The 22741-nt window shown below is 42.6% G+C and overlaps 1 protein-coding gene across 3 annotated transcripts in view; it reads left to right on the top strand.

Annotated features, from left to right (window-relative positions):
* Positions 1-22741, top strand: part of SERTAD2 (SERTA domain containing 2) — a 98795-nt gene that overhangs the window by 48816 nt on the left and 27238 nt on the right. The gene's annotated exons all lie outside the window — the stretch shown is intronic.

Below are 22741 nucleotides of genomic sequence, written 5' to 3' on the forward strand. Positions count from 1 at the left end.
GTCTTCCACTTGGGTCCTTGTGCTTAGTACTCTCACTTTGTAGCCCTAGTCTGCTACTCTTCCCTCTTGTTCTCCTCCTTCTTCCTTCTGCAAACATAATTCTTCCATGAGGCCTAGTAAAATCTTGTAGAGTAGAACCTCAGAGTTACGAACTGACCTGTCAACCACACACCTTATTTGGAACTGGAAGTACTCAATCAGGCAGCAGCAGAGACCCCCCCCCCCCCCCAAAAAAAAAACAAACCAAAACAGTACAGTACTGTATTAAACATAAAGTACTAAAAAAATAAAGAGAAAGCAGCATTTTTTTTTTTTTTGCATGGTAAAGTTTCAAAGCTGTATTATGTCAATGTTCAGTTGTAAACTTTCGAAAGAACAACCGTAATGTTTTGTTCAGAGCTACAAACATTTCAGAGTTACGAACAACCTCCATTCCCGAGATGTTCGTAATTCTGAGGTTCTACCCTAGTTAAAAGGGTTCCCACGTCACTTTGCTTCTTGTCACCATTCAGTCTTCACCCTTCACCAGCACATTGTATTTCTAGATTGTACGTTCCTTAGGACTGAGACTTTGATGACTTGCCAGTGCAGGACTTAGCATACCAATGATGCTAAATTATAATAAAAAACTTTTTTTGAGGACAGAGGCAACATGAAATTGACATTTCCAGCATAGATACAAATCAAACGATGACACCCAGACCCCTTCTGTGGATGACCATCATGTATGCCAACTGTTTGTGTGACATGCAGCAGAATACAACAACATTCCACAAGAGTGCCTCACCTCAAAGCAGTGACTTCAGCATATGAGAATACTCTCAACTTCGGGCATTATCGCATTTATAAATGGGGGAGGGAAGAACCCTGTAAAAATTCAGTATTCTCTAGCTCCGCTGGCTGGGTCAGGAGTTTTCTGTCTCTAGGCTGACTGGTTTAGATGCACCCCATTGAACTATGTAAAATGAGTTGTTGATCTCAGGCCATTTCCTAGTGGACAGTTCTCCATACCAACAAGACCACCATCTCAACAGGCCTCCTTGTTGCATATCCCACCTGGGAAGCCATAGGATTGGATGGCATGGAGACCAAACGAATAATACTTAGCACTGAAATAGCGCTTTTCATCTTCAAAGTTGCCTTACAAGATTTAATCCATACACCCCTCTGAGGTTGGTAAGCACATATTAGCATCCTCATGTTGCAGATGGAGAGGAAGTGAGGCTGAGTGATGAAGTGCCACATTTTCAAACACTTGCATGAGTGCAAGTCCTTGGATACTTAATCTGGGATGCAAGGAAGAAAGGGGCATGCATAGAATTTTCAAAGGGGGTTCCTGGAAATGTGCAGAGCATGGACCTGCCAAAGCAGTTCAAGTACGGTGGTGGTGATCACCATATAAAAAATATTCATGGATAGATAGGAGGAGGACTATATGCAAAAGTAGTCTTAGTTTGTCCTAGTGTCCCTCTCCCCCAGCCCTCAGACATTGACTGCAAATGATTCAAACTGTACTTGAGCAGCTCTGTGCTGGCTCTAGGTCCAGTCAAGGAAGGAGGATCTTTTTCTTGGGAAAATATCAAAGTCTGAGAAAGATGTGTATTAAGGAGACTGGCCCATTCATCCAGTTCATCTCCTGCTCATTCCGCAGCTTGTAACATTCAGTTTGCATCTGGTCAAAACAGCCTGGTGCTTCATCTACTGGTGGCCCTGTGGTACAATGACAATCTGAGCTGCCGATGCCCCCAGGGAGGAGAAGCAGGCATGTGAGCTGGATAAGGCACACACGCCCCTGTTTCAAGATCCCGCTGTTGTGCATGCAGCTGCAATCTCTGCCGACCCAGGGGTAGGCTGCACACAATGGCTGTCCAGTTTTTCAGTCTGTCTAGATGCCCACATAAATCTTTGAAAACTGATGCCCCCAATGTGTGCGGAAGAGCATGTGTCTACAAGCCCCGTTGCATGTACATGCAAGCTGCTTTGAAAATTCGTTCCTAAGTGACATGCCTATGTTCAGGGTGAAAGACAGAGCCAGGATTAGAACCAATGTTCCCTCTAATTTTTGACAGGCTGTATGCGCAAAAAATTTCTTCTGTGCAAATTGTGAGTGCGGGGTTTCGCCATGTGCGCGGGGTTTAGGATCTGTGTACACACGCACATAGCTTAGAGGGAACGGTGATTAGAACTTGGGGAGTTCCTGGCTCCAGCCCAGAGTTTGTGTTCAGACACTAGGGCCAGGCCTTTTCCTTCTAGAGGTGGGCCTGCCTGTCAGTGTGCACTGACGAAGGCCGTGCAGTGACACTTGTATGGCTGCTGCCCATGCTGTACCTGACTTTGTCTATTGAGCAGCTTTTGCAAGCATTACCCTTAATTGTGCTTGTGTCGCAAATGAAAAATACACCCTATTATTGGGAGAAACGAGAAGTTTCATTTTCACTCACTCACTTTGTTTTTCATTTGCCTGTTTTAGTCAGCAGCTTGTGGCTTGTCTGCATCAGTGCCGCAGACATCTTTGCCCAAGTGTAGCAAGCCATAAAGCTGCAAGGCTCTGGGGGTGCATGCGTGAGTGTGTGCTCTCGGAGGACAGAAAGTAGTTCCCCAAATTCTAAGGGCAATTCAGTCAATTGAACACTAAAGATAAATGTCAAATGTTTTTAACTTACAAGATACTTAAGCAAAATAATTGTGAGGGATAAGGGGGATTTAATAACCGTTTTCCAACACTGACTTAATCTTCTGTTCAGTGTTTGTAACTGTAAATTATCTGCTAGTTAATACCAGTATTTTTTTATACCTCTCCAGAGCCAATGCACTGAAAACCTTCAGCCCTGGTGGGTATTTGTACTACAGCATATTTAATAGCCATGACAACAATTCAAGAATTGTATAGCAGTCTCCCCTCCCTGTCTGGGTGTTGCAGGCACCAGAGTGTCTCCATTGGAAAACCCCTAAACATACAGTTTCAGCCAAAACTGGTTTAATGATAGTCAGAGCTTGACAGTACTTTTTTTAAGGCTTTCTTTTCTATACACATACTCTTTTTTTTTTTTTTTTAAACTTCTCCCCTTCCTTTGAAAAGCTGCCACTATAAAATACAAGGCAAATTAAAAACTAAATTGCTTAACAGGCTTGATGAGACAAAGACTGGTGTGTTGGAGTGGCTGCAGGGAGCTCTGCGGCTGCTTTTGTATGATTTCAGAGGTGAATTTAGATGGCTGGAAGATAGATGGGTGCCAGATGCAGTTTGACATACATTCAGGCAGCTGTTCCTGTGCTAGGTTTCATTAGCTTGTAAACTACCCAGCAGAAGAACTCCAGTGAGGCCCCTGAATGCTGAAATGACAGCAAGGACAGTAAAACAATACAATATTCGCTAAGTGATTTTAATCTAGGAGATTAAATGACACCAGTCTGTTTCCAGGCTTTAAGACCAACATGGTCTAAAGCTGTTAATGGAGCTTGATCTAGCCAAGTCCTTATCATATACAGAATATTTTTTAAATTGTAAATGTTTTTCTGTCAGCTTGGGGGGTGTGGAGGGGGTGGAATTCTGTGTCACAGTCAAACCTCATGTTAGCTTTTTTATTATTATATTCATAACTCTATAATATATTCTTTAATGCAACAAGAAGAATAGGCTCCAGTCCTGCAAATGCTTGATTTCAGTTGTACTACTCACATGCTTATGTTAAATACATGTTTGCAGGATCAGGGCCATAGTCCGTAAAGCAAATCTTGTTTTAAATATGGGAAGTAAAAAGGGCATTTTCTGAAGTCAGGTCGTCATAGAGTGGTTGTGTGTGTTCGAGTTTTTTAGTTTAGTTTTTTTTTTTTTTGGGGGGGGTGGTTTAAGAAGCAAATAACTCTAGAAATTCTAGCAGAACGCAGGCCTCGGTAGGTGGCATTACCCCAGGGTTCAGAAGCTTAGAGTCATCGGCACTAAATCAGCCATCTATGCTGCAATTCTTAGCCGTGTGTGTAAAAATAACTTTTGTACATTTCTAATGACTAAAGCAAATAGGCCTGACTTGAGCGGACAAGGGCTCTGCTTTCTTTTATGTGCAGGAGAAATTACCCTTTTCAACTCCTTTCCATCCCATAGACTGAATCACCTTTGTGCCTCCCGGAGACGGTTGTTGTATAACTGTAACTATTTGGGAACTGTTGTGATCTACACAACTAGCAAACAAAATTAACCAAAAGTGTATGACAGTGCAGCTTTTTTTAATTAACATACAGATGGCTGTGCATAGTTTCTCTTTCAAAGTTCTAACGTTCTTTTTTTTGTGGATGTTACACTTCTGTATCGAGACTGCTTCAATAAGTAGCCCTTAGTCTCCATGTATGAGTCCAGTTAAGTTGCTTTCTGTATTGAGAAGGTATGCCTTTATTTAGCTGGTTAAAGATATCTCTGTTACATCAGTTTGTACACAAGTGTGTTGTGACCTAATCCACTAGGGATGTATATCAGTTGAGGAAGAATAATTACCAAAATCTTTCAAAATAGCCAGGAGTGAATTGGCTAATCAGAATCCATATTGAAAGCGGCAGATCAGCACTCTGGGAGCTTGGCTCTCCTTGGCCGAATCTGGGAGGGGAAAAAAGCATGCACAGCTCAGAACTATAAAACACTAGGCTACAATGTTCTCTGTTCAAGCTCAACTCCCATTCATGTTAATGGGTTATGCACGTGCATGGGGAGAAGAATGGACTCCATTGTGGTGCAATGTTTGTAGCGTTTGGTTCTCAGAGCTTTGGCGTTACTCGTTTTTAAAAAAATCTTTGCTGAAAGTTAGCGTGGCAACAGTTTTTTGTGAATGGGTTTGAAACTGCACGTGTGTTCTCTGTCGCACAAATGACTGAACTGATTTTTGGTGGTTTTGTCATGTGAAAAGTCTTTCGCGGCTTGGTTAGACCATGGTCAAGATACAGTGCAAAGTTTGGAGGTGGGGTTGTTATATCTCTACTGGGAAGAAACGATGATAGTGACGAAACAGGTTTGTTTTGTTTTTTTTCTCTGCTTCGGCTCTTCTTGTGGGCACAGGCTGATGAACCTGCCATCTTTAGCTAAGCCCTGAAGCATCTTTTCTCATGTTTCAGAGAAGCTGAGAACTGTAAACCCCATTATTAGGGAGACAGTGGGCTCACCGACGCTGACCCATTTTGTTAGCCTAACCAGGAGATATTTAACAGAGGCTCATTCTGAATTTTTTGGCTCTAACACTTGCTGGAGGGGAGAAGGGAAAATCCCCATGAATTAACATGATTTCCCTGGTGGATTTTCCTGCCACTGTATAGAATTACGAGTGCTATTTCTCAGATCACAGTGTAAACCTTTGCACGAGGAGGTCTGCCCCTTACCTTCTTGAGTAAATTAACTAAAACAGTCTGGGCTGACAACCTAATGCATGGCCACATGGGAGACCAACAGCTTCCCTACCTTTGGACAGGAAGAGCTGAAATAATGAGCAACTACGTTCTCTGAGGCTTGGGGCGGGAGGCCCAATTGGAGACACGTTGAGAGTGCATCCTAGTCCGTCTTGAATACTGCGTGCCGATGTGGTTGCCCCATCTCCAAAAAGGATATATTGGAATTGGAAAAGGTTCAGAAAAGGGCAACAAAAATTATTCGGGGTGTGGAACGGCTGCCATATGAGGAGAGATTAAGGAGACTGGGACTTTTCAGCTTGGAAAAGAGACAACCTAAGGCGGGATATTATAGCAGTCTATAAAATCATGACTGGTGTGGAGAAAGTAAATAAGGAAGTGTTTATTTACTCCTTCTCCTAACACAAGAACTAGGGGTCACCAAATGTAATTAATAGGCAGCAGGTTTAAAACAAACACAAGAAAGTTTTTTTTTTTCATACAACGCACTGTCAACCTCTGGAACTCCTTGCCAGAGGGTGTTGTGAAGGCCAGTACTGTAATGGGGTTCAAAAGGGAGCTAGATTGATTCATGGAAGATAGGTCCATCAATGGCTATTAGCCAGGATGGGTAAAAATGGTGTCCCTAGCCTCTGTTTGGTGTCCCAATCCTAGCTGGGATTGGGTGACAGGGCATGGATAACTTTATGATAACCTGTCTGTTCATTCCCTTTGGGGCACCTGCCATTGGCCACTGTCAGAGGACAGGATATTGGGCTTGATGGATCTTTGGTCTGACACAGTATGGCCGTTCTTATGTTCTTCAGTCACTTAATTTCTCTTTGCCTCAGTTCCCCATCTGTACAATGGGGTTAGTCCTTCCTTCCTTTCTCCTAGCCTTTGTCTTTTCTGTTTAGTTTGTAATCTCTGTCTCTTAGAGTAGGTCTACATTGCAACCAGAGGTGTGACTGAAGAAACAGGTAGACAACCCTGTACAAGTACGTCTTAAAATAGTGATGGGATGGGCATTGGCACTGGCTAGCAACAGGAGCGCATACCTGGTGTCCCCAGCTTGCCTGTACAACCCGTACCAGTGGATCTTTGCTGCCATTTGTAGCCATGCTGGTATGGCTATACCTATCCGTGCTGTGTTCACACTTTGGATTACAATTTAGACATATCCTGTCTGTACTGTGCCTTAACACAAGTCCCAGTTGTCTTGGGGCCTTTAGGTGTTAATGTCACGTCAAACAGCCATGTGGGACTGCAGTCAGCACCCTCCCAACTCATGACTTGGTTTTCCTCCAGCCCTCGTGTACAGCAGAACCTCAGAGTTACGAACACCTCGGGAATGGAGGTTGTTCGTAACTCTGAATAAAACATTATGGTGGTTCTTTCAAAAGTTTACAGCTAAACATTGACTTAATACAGCTTTGAAACTTTACTATGTAGAAGAAAAATGCTGCTTTCCCTTTATTTTGTTGTTAGTTTACATTTGACACAGTACTGTACTGTATTTGCATTTTGTTTTGTTCTCTGCTGCTGCCCAGTTGTGTACTTCCTGTTCCAGATGAGGTGTGCAGTTGACTGGTCAGTTCGTAACTCTGGTGCTCATAACTCTGAGGTTCTACTGTATAGCTAACACACATCCCAGTAGCTTCCTCACCGTGACCACTCACTCCTCAAGCTATGGCAACTCTTTCACTTGTTTGTGGGGATTTGTGAGCACTAGGAAAGGAGGAGGTAGGAACAAATGAACACAAGAAAATGCAGTGTATTTCTCAGACTGCCTAAGAGCTAAAGCTGGGTGAGCCCTGCAGAAAGCAGGTTCTTTGGTGGAATGAGGGAGAGTTAAAACCCAGTGGGAATGATTTGGCATTTGGGCCAATGCAGTATAACAAAATGTACCTTAAGAAAATAAAATCCAGAGTGGCTTTCACCACTTACGGGGCTTTGGTAAAAGCAGGCAGGGAGGGAAGGCAGCCAGACTGCTATCGTCCCTCTGACTGATTCGCGGTTTGATTTGAACTGAACTTGCTTGATGAGAAAGTGCTAACTTCTGGGCCAGTCACACCACTAGGGTGCAACTTTGCAGGCTGTGGATAACTCAGTTTGTCTTGAGCTTCATCCACTGGGTCTTGACATGTCAGCCAGCTTGTACACCCCAGCAGGCGTTGCACTCACGCCTGTCAATCATACATGCCCGGCAACAGCTAGGGATGTAGCAGAAAGCCGGCTGGCAAGCCAGGCAGGCAGAGCTGAATGACAGTTCAGTGAGCAAGGGAGGGCCCATGGGCAGGTAGGGAACTTAATCTCTGATCTGGCCTGCTGGTGTTGAGTCGGCTAGGATCATGAATGGGGAATCAGCAATATGACACTGGCTAGCTGGCTGGTTTTGTGGGTGATGGTGACAGACGGGCAGACACAGTGACCCTGTAAACGGAGGAACTTATCCATTCTCCTAGTTTGTTGTTGCTCTTTTCTACTCTAGATTTTACCTAGCTACTTCCATGGCTCCTAACATCATAGTATTTCACAACTGTCTCTCTCCTCCTATCTTCTGATGCTAATTTCCCTTCTTCCCAATTTCATAACATCTGGGGGTGGGAGAGAAGTCACGCAGCCCCTCTAGAGCAACGTTAAGGGAGGTAAGGTGACTCACTGTGTCTGGTCTCCTGCTGCTGCTGAAAGAAACACGACTGACCTTTTTATTTTTTTTTTATTTTTCAGTTGTAAACAAATAAATAAAAATGAGTGTTTATTCCCTCCATCTAGTTACAAGAAAAGGGTTGGAAATGTTAGCAAAGGGATGTAAACATTTTCTAAATCACGCACCATTTACATGCTGAAACATCACTGCTCTTTAATTTTAGAACGACATTGTAATGTATTTCTGTGACTGGGGTGTATTTTGAATGTCTGTGAGATAATGAGATTTGTCAAATAAAGAGCTTGTCTTTCATTTCTGTTCAAACTCGGCCTAATGTCTCCAATGAGTGGAGTTTCGCTCAGCCTTCAGTGATCTGTAAGCTGGATCACAAAACCACCACACGTAATTCATAATGGCTGGTAGCCGTTGGATGCCATGGAGACAAGAGGTCTACAATTGCACTGGTAGGGAGGTTGTACTAACTTTTGTGCCTAGTCAGAGCAGTCTGACCAGGGCAAAGTAGGAAAGCTTGTGGTCACTACAAGGTTATTGTGGGAAGCAGCTGATGTTGTGGCTGCCTTCATGAAACTTGGATTGTGACTTAAAAAAGAAAGAGAAATCTTTTCTAATACGAACAGTCCCTGAAAGACAAGGTCACAAAAATATGAAATGTGTAATAATTAAGATAAGTGCAGTTGCTACAATAATACTACACAATACAGTGACTATTTCAATTATTATCCTTATTATTTTTGACTCCCGTAAGATGTTAGAAAGCTTTCTAACATCTCTCTCTCTCTCTCTCTCTCTCTTTGTCATCCTGTTTTTTTTTTCTAATTCATCAGTATCCTGCTGTATGCATCCTCCAAGCAGGTAGGAGGATGAGTCGGAGGTGGATGACTGTGTTTTGTTGGAGCTTCGCTTAATGCACGGTGGGGGCTGAGGAAAATGAAGCTAAATTACGCAGATACTGTAGGACGCCACATCACTTGTGAGCATGACTAGAACTGAAGATGAATCATGGCAGTTTTAGACATTGTGTGTGTGTCAGTGTATGTGGGCTGAAATATCACTGAAGTATAGTACTTGTTCAAAAGTCAGATAATCAACTGAAATAGTTATAGTATTTCAGCCAACAGCTGAGAGCTTATAAACTTTGTGCATTTGCTGCTGGATACTTATTTGTTTAGCTTTTCTTCCTTTTGAAAGTGCTAAAGTCAGGTCAGATCACTACAGCAGTGACCACCACGGCTTCTTGATAGTTGCAAAGACCATGGTATCAACACTTTGTACACCTTTTTTCAGGGTTCGTAACACAGCCACAAAATTTCATCCCAGGCTAAATCTCTACATACAGAATTTTCAGCCTAAGAGCCAATTTCTGTTTACAAAATAAAATTGGTTTGACCTTTTCTGTAAATTTTTAAAGAAGGCGGGGGGGTGGGGGAAGAAAAGTGAGCTTACCCATTCAGACTGACTTCTCGCAGTTGTATGACTCAAACCAGGCTTTGAGTTCTAAAAACAAATTTGTTTTGGGATTAAGTTAAAATGTGGTATAATCGCACTGGCATTTTGAAGTAAAAATGCTTGAGATATATAACCCTAAAACGTGGTTTCTAAATACGTACAATATTTACAAATTGTAACAATGTCCTAAAGATGCCTAAACATATGATAGCTAGTAAATAATATGCATTTTAAAACTATCTACATGTTGGCAAAATTGCTCTGGGGGGACAAGTGGGTCAATCATCCATATATTTGTATGTCTCACAGTATGCATGGTTATACATGGGGACCGATGCTGTAACCTTCACTCACCTAAGTAATCCTTATTCCCACGAGTAGACCCAGTGAAGTAAATGATACTATTTGATCAGTGAGGATTACATTGCAGGATTGGGTCCTTAATCTTTTGACTTGATTCTGCCATTTGGTGAGAAATCAAATGGTTTGTTTTTTTTTAATGGAGCAAAATACTACTGTACTTGAGTAAAGGTGGTAGATTTGGGTCCTAAGTCCATAACAAATACATAAAATAATTCCAAGTGTCCTCTAAGTTCCAAAATATAGTCCATCAATGCAACGCCTGTTCAGCTCTGCCAGTCCTGGGGCTCTTCTTCAGTCCCAGCCCGCTGTTTAAGGACTTCTAGCTGGAGTCTGTCCCTCCTCTTCTCAGCAAAAACTCCCCAGTATTCCCACCTGGAATCCTTTCTTCTCCAGGAAAGGATCTAACAACCTCCTGGTGCCCATTGCTCTCCAGCTTTGAGAAGTGAACAGTCAAAACCCTCTACTGTTCTGGCCCTCAGCCTTCTTCAGCTGTCTGGCTCTGGCTTCCAGGCTCAAGCCCTTCTCCCAGTCAGGGTCACTTGCAGGAGCCTCCTGCTCTCTGCCACAGCTTCCTCTCCCTTTCACTGTAGCTTCCTTCCGCTCTTATAGGACCCCGGTCCTTTAAAACAATATTATTTAAAAGCAAATGTGTTTTTAAAAGAAAACAAAACCCTAGGTTTCCCTTTTAAATTATAAATAAGCTGTCTGGAACGTTAAGGGGCCAGCAAGTAGTGCCTGCCATTTTTAGGGGACAGCCTTTTTGATTGACATCATAACTACTTATGTTAGGAATACAGTACTTGCACTTCTTGAATCTCAATATATCAGGTGAGAGAGAGTTTCCTTCTGGGGGAGCTACCGGCATGTGGGACGTTTCTGAGCACTGACCGGGGGGCGGGGGAGGGTGTACTTGAAGATGTGCCTTGCTTCTACTGTTATCACAGGCCACACTAAAGCTGTTAATGTGGCACAGGTGGGCAGGAGCAGTTCCTTCTTAAAGGACCCAGTCCATCTTGTGACAGCATGATAATCCACCTTTTAGGTAAAGAGCCTTATTTTTCTTAAAGAAAATTTTAGTTTAAAATCTCCTCCTGACAGAGAAGATTGTACCTTCTTTTTTGAGGCTGGGAACAGGAAACTTCCACTAACTAAGAGCACAGGGATGTGTACTCAAACCCCACTACCCCAAATCCTAGTACATTTTGCAGCCAGGATGTTAACAGGAACAGAGTAAGTAAATGAAAATTGAAAGACTTCGAAAAATACAGATTATTGACCCAGGTCTCCTTAATGGCTTTGTTATGTGAATATGGAGATAGTTATTTCTGAATGCGTATGATTTGTATAAATTTTCTAGATGCAGTTGGCTAGATGTCAGTACCTCTGCTAGTGCGGGATTTTGGCTGTAGAGTTGTTGTTGCTCTCATTAAAGTTAGTGCTAACTTTTGCTACGTATATTCCTCTTCGTTTTCTCACCCCATCAGTGTGCACAGGAAGGGAAATTTCCTACTTGTAAGTTGGATTTTCTTATTTCATTATATTGGAGCTCTGAGGGTCCTTCCTCATTTTCCTCCCATTCTGTACCCCAGCATATTTTTAGGGTTTGCATCCTGGTCATCCTTCTGGCTGAAGACTTCTGCAAGATTGGGTTCCTTCCAGAGCCCATTAATGCTGCTTGTTACTGTGGGGCAACACAAGGCACTCCCTTTCTGGAGTCCTTCCTGAAGAGACTGAGCACTGGATCTACCACAAATCCAGCCCCAGCCAGCTTTGGAAACAACAAACCAGGTCTTCCACATAGCAATGTAGAGAACTATTTCTGTTCCACAGTTGGCCAGGCTAAGCTGGACTTCTTTGAGTTAGGGCTTGTGTACATGAACATTTAGTTTGTGGCAAACTGGAGTGTAAATCTACTCTGCGCTGACGGTCCTTGTGGACCCTGTTGCTGCACACTAACAGTTTCTTAATGCACTTTGATTTAGTCACATTTCAAAGTGGGACTAAATCAAAGCACACAAAGGAACTGTAAGTGCATGTCAATAGGGTCTATGCTGAAAGGTAGTGGGCTAGTTCAGCGTAGACCCCCGCTTGCCATGAATTAAATGCTCGTGTAGGGAAGCCCTCAGTCACCCTTCCAGAATTCTTCCATTTCAACTGACTCATGCAGATGGGATAGCTCTTCTCTGCATTTTTCTACAGAAACATCGAACTGGAGGCTCGACAGAATGGGGAACCTCGAGAAGTTGTCAGAGTGAAAATCTTCCCCTCCTGTCAATCTGTCTAATTTGTAGAATGAAGGCCAGAGTAGTTGATCAATCTGGACTGGTTAATCTGAATTACAGAAATGTGCTGTAAAAAGAATCAGTATGAATGTTTCCTTTCCCCCCCAGAATATGTAGACTCAGATTTGTATTGTTTCTTGTGCTACTTGAAGGGCCAGATCCTGGTAACATGTAGTCTCATTGAAGGGAACATAGCTTGGTGAAGAAGCAAGCAACTAAGAGCGTTTCCAGGGTCAGGCCAATATCTAGAATGATCTATTTCTAAATTAGATGTTAAAGACCTAAACTGTTAAAATTGGCTGGTGACTTGTGGTGTTCTGATTTTCAGACAGCAGGTGCCCCACACTTTCTGAAAGTCAGGCACTTGTAAAATGTCTCTGACTGAGAACAAGTCCATTTTGAAAACCTTGTTCAGGAAACTTTTTTAGTAAGAACATGTTCTGAAAAGTAAAGATTTTAGACGTACTGTGCATGAAACAAAAGGCTGTTGTGAGCTGTGTACAAGAGTTGGTGAGAGTTTGTATTCTGCCCTTTTTTCTGTGGGAGTTATTTCCTGTTGTTGACTAGAATTCTTTATTTAGAACCACCTAGCTACTGAATGACTGCAAGCTAGCAAGAAATTGTGTGATTAAAACTTTTTAAGGCTTATTTCAAAAAGGTCTCCCTGTTTCAATTTACTTAGGGTGAAGATTCACTCAGCAAAGTGGAAGACAACTCACATTCCCAAAGTTCAAGACAACAAATGCATTTTTTTCTCCCTCCAAAAGAGACTGCTAACAAAAAGCAAGAAAAATGTGTTGGAGTTTTAGAGGTGTTCACCTGAACATCATGGGGGAAACAATATTATTTAAAAGCAAATGTGTTTTTAAAAGAAAACAAAACCCTAGGTTTCCCTTTTAAAGTATAAATAAGCTGTCTGGAACGTTAAGGGGCCAGCAAGTAGTGCCTGCCATTTTTAGGAGACAGCCTTTTTGATTGACACCATAACTACTTATGTTAGGAATACAGTACTTGCACTTCTTGAATCTCAACATATCAGGTGAGAGAGAGTTTCCGTCTGGGGGAGCTACCGGCATGTGGGACGTTTCTGAGCACTGACCGGGGGGCGGGGGAGGGTGTACTTGAAGATGTGCCTTGCTTCTACTGTTATCACTGTGACCTTGGCTAAACGTTAGAGTAAAGGGAGTTTGCAGAAGAGAACATCAACAAATATTTAAACTAAAGGCTAACAGAAATCCTTTTAAAATCCAGAGCCATGTGGGGAAATCTGCATGTGGAACTCATTGCCACAGTTTTAGCAGTACTCAAGAAATGATGAGATACTTCTATGAATGATTTAGAACATCCACTGTTACATTAGATAGGTTAATAAAAGGATATAGTCAGTCATGCTTCAGCACAGAAACCAACCACTAACTGACAGGGTGTTAGAAGAAACTTCCCCTGCAGGCATGTTATTCTATAATTGTTCATTACAGGGATTTTAGCACTTTACAGTGAAGCATCTGATGCTGGCCACTGTCAAGGATTGGCTGTTGGACTAGATGGAGTATGGGCCTTATGGCAATTCCTGTGTTTGCATTAAGAAATGTGCTTAGACAGAAACTGGCTTATAAAGTTATTCCACCAAATACAATTCATCTGTTCATGAAAGAGAGAAGATCTCTGGGCCTGGCCTCCTCTTTGCGCTGAAATATCCATAGTAGAAGGAAAAGCCGGGGGGGGGGGGAACTCTGGTTTGCCTAATGGAATTTCCTTCCCAGTCTCCTTTCTCAGGAGCGCAGCTGGGAAGCCCCACCGAGCCTACCCGGCTGCATACTGGCAGGTAGCAGGGTTGTGACTCCTTCGTGTTTTCTGGGCTGACTCCTTTTGTCTGGCATAATGGCTCTGCCTTGTCATTGGCTCCCTCCCCACACCAATGTCCTGTATTGCCTCTCCTTTCCCTGCTCCCATGTGGTTAGAAAGCGCAGAAGCGGGAGTTAATGCTACTTGAAGGCTGTATAGCTTTCAGCTCACTCAGAGAACGCCACCAGGCTCAGGGAGGAGCATGCCGCATACAGCAGCTGCTTCCCCAGCTCCATGCCATCCTGCCTCAGTAATATCCCCTTTCCTTCCTCTGAATCCCTAGTCACAGGCTATGACAGCAGCGGGGTGGGGATAAACGGAGCACAGCTGCCTCTCCCCACTTCCACACCCCCTACCAGATTCTGGTGGCTTTAGCTTCCCTCTGCTAGCACAGGTGGAAAGAGTGGGAGTACATGGCCCTTTGTGTTAAGTTTCGGAGTCTCTACTGCTTGAGATGGACATTGATTCTTGAGTCTGTCCGCAAGGCTATTACATTTTACCTCTAAATTAGAAATAGTGATTTGTAGAGCCTTCAGTCTTCCATTCTCCTGTTGTTGTCCTACAGATGGAGAACTGCCCTCTTGCTCACTTTGTGCTTGAAGTGGGAAAGAATTAGAAATTATGAAAAGGGAAATATATGAATTTTATTATATATGTAGTCCTTTTTATTTAATTATTTAGACAGTAATGTGTTAGTGACCATTACAATGATGATTTCAGGTGGTGCTGGGTGTGCAAATGTCCCTTCCACAGACTAGTAGCTATTTACCTGCATATACAGTACTGGATTTTGCTGACTCTTCTTCTCACTAACACAGCTAAATCTAATGAGGCCAAGTGAGTCATTACTGTAGTTGTAGTCAGTAAAGAATCGGACATGATGCTTTGTTTGCTTATATGGCTTTCAAAGATTGTACTTTTTTTTTTTTTTTAAAGGGAGGGAAAGTGAAACACTTAGAAATGTAATTTAATGCATTGGTTCAATGAGTTTAGGCTCCGTCTGCCGTGTAGTTGTTTGTAACGGAACAGAACAGCAGTGGGAGTTTATGCTACATCTGATGTTCTCATGCTAGTTGCTGTCAGACACTTTTTCCTCTAAATTTGGTGGTGCAGATTCAACTTCTGGTTTTTTTTGTTTTGTTTTTGTAAGGGGAAGCTGTGTAGAGCCGGGTTTTTCAACCTGTGGGTTGGGGACCCAAAATTGGGTCGATAGAATGTTTCAAAGGGTCTTGTGACAACTCCTGTCCCACGGGGCTAGCTGGGCTTGCCTCCCTACTCCAAGCATTGCAACCCCTGGGGTCCCAGTGGCACTCAGGTTCTGCCCAGCCATCATGACGATGGGAGTTCCAGGTAGGCTAAATCTGAGTGAGTAGCATGGCAACCCCATGAGCCAGGTCACAATTCCCCTCACACAGATTTGGTCCAGTCAAAGGGGCGGGGCCAAATTTAAGCAGCGCTGTGCAACTCTAGAGGTTGCAACACCCAGAGTGGAGAGCCAAGCCAAGCCCAGCCAGCCCCACAGCACAGGAGCTGCCCCTGTGGGGTGAGCGCTGGGCAGCACCCAACCCCTCCTCCCTCCCCCAGGGTGGGCAGGATCCTACCATAACCTCACCCCAGACTATTTACTGGGTTGCAAGAGGCCATAAACATTTACAGGTGGGTCCTGAGCCCAAAAATATTGAGAACCACTCGTGTAGATCATTCACTGTTTGATCAGACCCTCTCATGTTTGCATGATACAGTTTTTTCTTTTTCTTTTTGCACTTTTTTTGTGGTGGTGGGAGGTAGGTTATATCATTACACATTTGGGTTATTAATAAAATGCCTAAGTATCAGTCAGTTGGCACCTCCTTGAATCTGTACTCCCTGTGATGTTTCCTAAAGTTTTTAATGGGGTGCCAAACTTCAGAAATGCTATGAAAGCTTAGCTTGATGTACCATTCATGTTTTTTTTATAAGCCAAAGTAGGTAGAAATATACTCATCCATTTTGATGTGTACATGCATATGCATATACATGTTTACATGTAAACTAGACTGAAATTTATTCTTCGGCACAAGCACGTTCGTAGCAAATATAAACAAGAGCATGTTGGAACTCGGACAGTATGGGTTTAAATGAGTTTTTCAATCCATAGCAGCATCTAGGCTTTATCCTTATTATGACTGAAATTGCACAAGCAACAGTCACTGCTATCAATAAATGTGAGCCAGAGCATTTCCCTCTGTGAGCCATGCTAGCCAAATCCTGCTTGTTATTACCTATCTGGTCCTATTCATGCTAAAAAATTTATGATATTCAAGCCCTATTTCATGATAATGACCCAAATATGTTATAATATGTGTGGCCTTGCCTGTGTAGAAAGAACCAAACTGTGTTTTAATATGTTAAGGATCTGTGTTGGGTGCATCTACACTAGTAAATGTGTCTCTGTATTACATCACTGTGGAAATGACTTTATTACAAGCATTCTTACTACACTTTTTTTTTTTTTTTTGGCATCTGCAGAGCTTGCTGTTCACTAAGTTATTGAAGTTTAGTCTAATTTTGATTATGAACCAGAAGTGAATAATGCATCAACAAAACTGAGTGTGGTTGCCTTTTTTACTTACAGTGTGTTAGCCCAACAGTGTCTGTAATCAGCAGTATTATTCACGCATGGGGGCATGCTCGGAACTAGAATTAGTGGCCCAACTCTGCTGGCTTTCATGGAGTTCAATCTCTTTATGGTTAATTTGGCCCACAGACTGATTGCTTCCTCTGGTGTTTTCCCACCATTTCTGTATTTTTATTTAGAGGTGTATTCCTTTGTTTTACATTGACCCATCTAAGGACTCCTTCTGTATTGCTATTTTTCCATTTCTTTAAAAAAGTGTCTTAAAAAACATAACTTGTGTTTTCAATCTTGTCCAAAAATTGAGAACTGAGGGGGAAAAAATTCCTTATAGCACCAAATACTGTTTGAATTCAGTGCACTACAAAATCATTCAGTGAGAATGCTGTTAACGACTAGACTTGTAACTAGAATTACCTGATGAAATCTCCCAAAATACTAGTATCCAATACATTTTTAAAATAGGTAGAGGATCACACTAGAAATGTAATAAACTTTTTTTGATTCTTTTTGAAAAAGTAAAAGATGTTGATGTTCAAGTTAATATTGCAGCCTCAATAATGCTGTTGTTTCCTAAACAGCACGCATCTTGGTATTCAAATGTTATCGATCAGTTAATAATAGTCTAATGAATTACTTCAAGAAGAACCAAAAATCTGCAGCTATAAACACCATAATACCTGGATTCTGAGTAAGGATACCAGTGACAGGCTTGCTGCAGCAATCCTTACTCCGGTGAGTTTTGCCTAAGTAAGGAGTTCAAAGGTGAGCCTTTTAATGGTAACATTATGCTAATACTTCAATATCAAATATTTGGAAGTGTAAAAGAGCCTGATCTATCCTGTGGATGTTTTTACCAATCAAAGCAACAGCGTGAGGCTATGCTTGGACTCAGTTGTAGTAAACACAATGCAGGCTATCCTCATGTGGTATTCGTGTTCATGTTTTAGTAGACTTGTTCTTATGCCCTGCATCCAGACTAGGTCTCATTCAGTCAGGTTAGCAGCAATGCCTTCTGGGAAAACCATTGCTCACACCATTCCAAACTGTGGTGCACTGTGGGTGATTATTAGCTGCCCTCTGGGAGCACTTGTGCAAGCCCAGGAGGATTATGGTCAAACTTCCAGAATTCCTTCATGATCTAGAAGCCTCCATTGACTTATTTCCCTGTTCAGCAACACCTGGCTCAGTCCCCAGCTGTTTCTACGCTAACCAACGTGATCTAGGCCAGGGGTGGGCAAACTTTTTGGCCCGTGGGCCACATCTGGCTTTAGAAATAGTATGGTGGGCTATGAATACTCACAAAATTGGGATTGGGGTGCAGGCTCTGGCTGGGGGTGCAGGCTCCACGGTGGGACCAGAAATGAGGAGTTCAGGGTGTGGGAGGGTGCTCCGGGCTGGGACCAAGGGGTTCGGAGGGCGGGAGGGGATCAGGGTTGGGGCAGGGAGTTGGAGCATGTGGGGGTGGCTCAAGGGTTCATCCTCTAGGCAGCGCTTACCTCAAGCAGCTCCCAGAAGCAGTGGCATGTTCCCTCTCCAGGAACTACACAGAGGCACAGCCAGGCGGCACTCCTGCGTGCTGCCCTGTCCACAGGTGCCACCCCTGCAGCTCCCACTGGCTGCAGTTCCTGGCCAATGGGAGCTGTGGGGGCGGTGCTTGGGGTGGGGACAGCTGTGGAGCAGAACCCCCTGGCTGCCCCTATGCGTAGGAGGCAGAGGGAGGACATGCTGATTTTTCCAGGAGCTGTGCAGAGCGGCTCCCGATCCTGCTCCTCGGCTGGAGTGCCGGAGCAGGGCAAGCCCCAGAGCCTGCTCTCCACAGGGAGCTTGAGGGCCGGATTAAAATGGCTGGTGGGCCAGATGCGGCCCGTAGGCCGTAGTTTGCCCACCCCTGATCTAGGCGAACCTCTTGTAGGTGTTGTGGAGAATGAGGGAGTTCTGTGTAGTGTTTTTCACAAATCTCATTTACCCCTTAGATTATCTATTTGATATCAACCTGCTTGAATGGCAGGAGTTAAATCAAAGGAGGCTGTAAAGGGGGAAACCAATCCACAGGAAATGAAACAATGACAAAGATAAAAAGCTCTTTGAGGAAACAATGGGGGGTGTGGGAGCTATCAGTTGGGGAATACCCCAGCCGGCTCCATCCAGACTAGAGTGGCTGGCTCCTTCCAGCATCTTTGAGGTTTAGGATCCCATTTGATCTTCGGCTCAGCCTTGGAAAGAGGGGTTGAGTGAGTGGCCGAAGGCTACCCAGGGAATGTCGGTGAAAGCTGACCGACTCACAGAGACGGGGAGCTTGCTGCAGTAGGATAGGCTGCTTCTCCCTGCTAGAGACAAAGTTTAACTGGGCTGAGGGAAACTTGCAGCAATTGGCAAGGACAGTCGAAGGTATAACTTAAGACCCGTGTGTGGGCCTCTTATTGTTTTTCCCCTTTGCTCTATATGTTTTGAGGAATAAAGAAGGCTTTGTTCTGAAGACACCGTGTCTGTCTGTGTCACTGCAAACTTAGACTGTCACACGCTCCTGAAAGGAAAGTATTACAGGTGCCAAAACCAGGTTGAGCCTGTGTTGTTATCGTGGTTCAGAACCGAGGGGCTGACATCCAGAGTGGTTATGCTGCATGGCTCCCCTCTGAGTGAGGTGCAGGAATGTAGTGTAGTCCCTTAAGCAACGTACTTCAGAGGGACGGAAAGGGTTCTAAGGTGGAGTTCACGGTAGAGCCATAATAGCGGGATCTGGTCAGTTTGGTGATCTTGGGGCAGTGGAGTTTTGTTACAGAGAAGCCACATTCACAGTGTGGGACAGCCAATGGTAGGCTAATCTGATAAACGTAGTGTAACCTTTGCACACACTGGCAGTGACGTATTGACCTGACATAGTGGAGCCTAAAGGCTTGTCTACACTATCCACTGGATCGGTGGGCAGCGATTGATCCAGCGGGGGTCAATTTATTGTGTCTCTAGTATAGACACGATAAATGGCCCGCTGAGCGCTCTCCCGTCGACTCCGGTACTCCACCAGAACGAGGAGCGCAAGCGGAGTCGACGGGAGAGAGTCTCCTGTCAACACACCGCAGCTAAGACACCGCGGTAAGTAGATCTAAGTATGTCGACTATTCAGCTATTCACGTAGCTGAAGTTGCGTATTTTAGATTGACCCCATGCGGTAGCGTAAACAAGCCCTCAGTTGTGCTGAAGCTCCTAGGCTATATAGCATGTGTGACTACACTCAGTTGGGGGACTCTTGGGCACAGATGCAGGGTGTACTAAATTCCCACTGGATGCAACAATTGTGTTACAACATGACCAAAAAACCACTCATCAAGAAAAGTTCAGTGGGGTCACTCACTGTAATAAGCAGAAGGGATCTGATTTTTCTTCAGACTGGTGTACATTGGGAGCAACTCCATTGAAGTCAGTAGCATTATACCAATTTAAAAGTCATATGAAACGGACTCTGGCCCCATGCCATGCAATATATAACCGCAAGACTGGACCCTTAGATATCAGAACCAAACTCAACTGCTTCTTTAGCAAATGTTTGTAGTAGCAAACTCACTGGCATGCAGACGCTGTAAGTTAATTGTAAACTTTTGAATTCCAAGGTACAACAGCCTCTGTGGCCTGAATGTATCATATAGGCAACACACTCGGCGCCAGATTCTACTCTTAATTACACCAGTGTAAATCTGGAGTAACTCTGTTGAAAGTAATGGAATCACTCCAGATTTCCACTGGTCTAACTAAGAGAAGATTTGGGCTCAGTGGAATTACTCCAAAATGACACTAGGCCTAACACATCAGAATCTGGCCTCCCCATTTATAGAGGAGTTAATCACCTAGTGAATTAGTAGCTGTTGTAGCACCCAGTATGTGCCTTGACGTTTTATGAAAGATATTGGAGAAAATCTATTCATAATACTGTTTGAAATGTTAAATCTAACAATTATTGTAGGCCAAATCTGCTCATACTTTCTCTGGTGTAAATCCACTGAAATCAAAGGGTTACTCAGGATGTTCACTGACGCAACCGAGAGCAAAATCTGGCCATAAAATTTAGTAGATGTAGCATGTGAAAATTATTTTAAAATATACATAAAAATCTTTAGTGGCTTATGAGAATGCTGAAACCTGCCGAAGTCTTTGCTATATCACAGTTCAGTTCAGCAATAACATTAAGTTACTTTTTTTTTTGCCTTCAAGAAAAGATTTGCTTCCTTCAGGCAGACAGAAGGTTATCTTATCTGCTGGATAGTATCCAGCCATCAGAAAGACTACTATTAATTTTTGCCTGCTTCCGATCAATTAATGAGCCACTTATCAAAATTCAATAAATGGTTCATGAATTGCTTTGCAAATCTGGTTGAGTGCTACCTTTGTATCCCAACAGGAGATCATAGGTATTATTTCATTTGCTTTCCTCAAAATGAGAGGCTGATTGTGAGGGAGGAATGGGAAAGAACACTAAGATATGAGGAGGCCTCCAAAATACACAGCTCTGGTGGAAATGGACAAGCACCAATGCTTCAGGTCTAATATTTTTGTAATGGTGTATGCCATAGCCATGTGAAGTGGAGTACCATCTAAAAGACTAGAAATTTAAAATATAAATTACCTGTCTTTTTAAATTATAATTTAAAAATTTGTAAAATCATCAGTGGTTTCTTATTGTTTTGGTAATTTTCATTTTAAAATGTTTTGATTTTGTGGATTTTATGTGCATGCAGCTTCCAGTTAAATTCAACTTTTTTCAAAAGTATGCTTTTTTTTCCTCAGTGCTCTGGTTGAAAATTGCAACAAGACCATAAAATGGATTGATTGCAAATCATTACAGAACATTTTGAACATAATACGTAAACTTGTCTTGATATTAATGACTGCTAATCTCCTTTATGTTAGGTCTTCAAGCTTTATTGTCCCAAAGTACTGGTTTAGTGGACCAGAATGATCTGAGATGCTTTTGGGGTTGCAGCCAAAATGTTAAGGTGTTTGTATTGCCTTTTATAATAGTGTCTAGAAATACATTTTAAAACGTAATCATTTAGTAACTTTTATAACAGTCTTTCTTTTCAGATAACACATGGTTCAAAGCTTTTTCCCCCCCTCAAGTCTTTACGCATTTGAACACACCCATTTGGCCTAATATTGTGCATGGGCATATATCTGTAAAGCCGAATTTAGAATCTAGGATTCTATAGAGGGGAGAAAAATCACTGTTGTGATTTTTTTTTTTTTTTTTTTTTTACAACAGAAAAATCATTTCCCAGGTTAAAAAAAAAAAAATATTTCCAAGATGAGAGAGAACAAGTGTGCACAGTTTTCTCTGCTAATTTAATTAAGTCTCTATTAGATTATTTGTTTGTTTTTTTAAACTACGTAACCTTTTTTGGAAAGGTGAGGTGTTGAAGGGTGGGCACTGAGAGGAAGTTTGTGAACTAAGAATTTAATAATAATCCAAGCACTGCCATTGAGTTGCTGTGTTGTCTTGTTCATATGATTTAATTTCTCTGTATCTGTTTCCCCTTCTGTAAAATGGGTGTAATACATAATTAACTGCACAGGACTTCATTAGTTGGTGTTTGTACAGTGCACTGATCAAGGGGTAGTAACGTTAGTTAATATTATCACTATTTTTCTGTTCATAGAGGGGGATGCGTGTACCATGTTTTTCTGTTTGTAGTTTTAGAAGCTACAATACAAAACTTTGAAAAACGAAGACACGTTCTTAACTCTGAAATAGAAAAGATAAGGATCTAGGCCAGTGGTTCTCAATAGGGTACCCCTGGGGATGCGCAGAAGTCTTCCGGGAGTACATCAACTCATTTAGATATTTGCCTAGTTTTACAACAGGCTACATAAAAAGCACTAGCAAAGTCCGTACAAACTAAAATTTCATACAGATGCTGACTTGTTTATACTGCTCTATACACTTACTATATGCAGAACTAGAAATACACTATTTATCTCACTTGGTTTATTTTATAATTATGTGGTAAAAATGAGACACGCAGTTTTTCAGTGTAATTTGCTGTGACGCTTTTTTGTATTTTGATGTCTGATTTTGTAAGCAAGTAGTTTAAGTGAGATGAAACTGGGGGGAGGGAGTGGGGTGGTATACAATACAAATCAGCCTCCTAAGCGGCATACAGT

This window comes from Lepidochelys olivacea (assembly GCF_965140295.1).
Source record: "Lepidochelys olivacea isolate rLepOli2 genome assembly, chromosome: 3".
NCBI lineage: Eukaryota > Metazoa > Chordata > Testudines > Cheloniidae > Lepidochelys > Lepidochelys olivacea.